The sequence below is a fragment of the Sinocyclocheilus rhinocerous genome, unplaced genomic scaffold, assembly GCF_001515625.1.
Source record: "Sinocyclocheilus rhinocerous isolate Xijiao unplaced genomic scaffold, SAMN03320098_v1.1 scaffold102, whole genome shotgun sequence".
NCBI classification, from domain to species: Eukaryota; Metazoa; Chordata; class Actinopteri; order Cypriniformes; family Cyprinidae; genus Sinocyclocheilus; species Sinocyclocheilus rhinocerous.
Window position 1 is genome coordinate 276,163 of NW_015627239.1, and position 2,265 is coordinate 278,427.

Genomic DNA, 2,265 nt, shown 5'->3' on the forward strand with positions numbered 1-2,265 from the left:
ATTTATTTATTTATTTATTTATTTATTTTATATAAGAAACGTTTCTTAATTAGCATAAAAAGTTACTAGTTCCTTAAAGTATCACCAAATGGTGTTTGTATGAATGATTTTTCCCAAACGTTTTAGTTCGAAAACATCATTTCTATAGTATTTTCTACAATGTAATACAAACAATATCTTACTGTAGTGAGTGCAAATACAGTATGTTGCATACATTTAGTCCTTGCACCTTTTGCACGGCACATTATTCGGCTGTCATAATAATGTTTACCAGTAGATGGCGCCAGAGGCAAGGAATTGGGTCAGAATTGCTTGCATTACTTGGATCAGTCAGTGTTTTATATATGTATTTATATTTTGATGGATCTCACACCTACTGATGCATATTTTGCACAAAGTTTTGCAACTTTTGTATTTGTATTTCGCTGTCTGGTGGCTATGCAATTTCTGGGAATGTTAAATTCCACATAAAAACAAGCTCTGGTTGATTTCCATTGTGTTATTTAGCTAGAAGTTGCAATGCTCTTAAAGGGTTAGTTCACCCAAAAATCTAAATTCTGTCATTAATTACTCACCCTCGTGTTGTTCGAAACCCGTAAGACTTTCGTTCGTCTTCGGAACACAATTTAAGATATTTTTGATTAAATCTGAGGGCTCTCTGTGTTTAAAAAGAGCAATTTGTAATTCTGTCAAATAAAAGTTTGACCAACATACTAAAGCACATGTAAACTATAGTGTGTTTGATAATATACTTAACATACTTTAAATGTACTAAACTGCAAATTCATCACTATGAATGTGCAATTACATAATGACAAACATATTTTAATAGAAATTACATTAAAGTATATTTTAGTTTACCATATACTGTACTCGGCAGTATGATTTATTTTTTTAAATTATGAAATTATATGTAAAGATGTATATGCTTAAGTGGGTCAATAGCCTACGTTCAGCTGATTGTATTCAATATAAAGTGAATCTATAATATGTTTTCATTTAATTGTCATTTGGTTACAATATAAATGTCTGTACATCAGCTAAATCATATTCTAACATGATGCTTCATGTGTCTGCTGTAGCTGCAGGATGAACTTGTGTCGCTGCTCTCCTGTCAGATTCCTGTGTTTTGTTCTGGTGAAGTGAAGCTGAACTCTTTTGTGTCTCTGGAGCTCTTGCTAATGAGACGGAGGCTGAACTGAAACGAGATGTTTACTGGCTCTCTCCAAAATCCACTTCAAATCCAGCCTTACAACTTGTTTCTTTAGGAGCGCTTTTAAACAGTTTCTTCCTCTTTTGAACCTTAAAAAGTTAATTATTATTATTTGATTATGATGATTCATCTCATCTTTGTTGCTAGGAGCAGCTGTCAGAATATGAAGCTCATACATTGAAGCATATAACTGTGGATGTCAGGATATGAAGAGATTATTGTTATTATTGTTAGACATGATGAATTTCAGCAGGATGGAAGATTAGGTTGATTTTTTTAAATGATTATATAATAATTATGATTAATACTACTACTACTAATAATAATATTTATATATATATAAACCTTTATGGGCTCTATGTGGTGAGAGAACCTTTTTTTGTGATATGTTTGTTTGTTTATTCATTTATGTATTTTTATTCAGTTTTTTTAAAGGGTTAGTTCACCCAAAAATGAAAATTCTGTCATTAATTACTGTTCGGAACACAATTTAAGATATTTTTGATGAAATCTGAGGGCTCTCTAACCCTCCCATAGACAGCAAGGTAACTACCACGTTCAAGGTCCAGAAAAGTACCAAGATGATCGACAAAATAGTCCGTGTGACATCAGTGGTTCAACTGTAAAGTTACGAAGCTACGAGAATACTTTTTTGCGCAAAGAAAACAAAAATAACGACTTTATTCCACTGTCGTTTACGCGCGTCCACAAGTGACGCAGTAGAGACGAAAATGTGGAATAAATTCGTTATTTTTGTTTTCTTTGAGCAAAAAAGTATTCTCGTAGCTTCGTAACTTTACAGTTGAACCACTGATGTCACGCGGACTACTTTGTCGATCATCGTGGTACTTTTTTGGACCTTGAACGTGGTAGTTACCTTGCTGTCTATGTATTTTTGTCACCGATGGAGTTTCGGTTCCTTTGGCTTGCTTAGTTGGGGACACTTGACTGATTGCACAGACACTATTTCACTATTTTCCTGTTTGACACTGTAAAGCTGCTTTGACACAATCAGTACTGTATAAAGCGCTATACAAATAAAGGTGACTTGA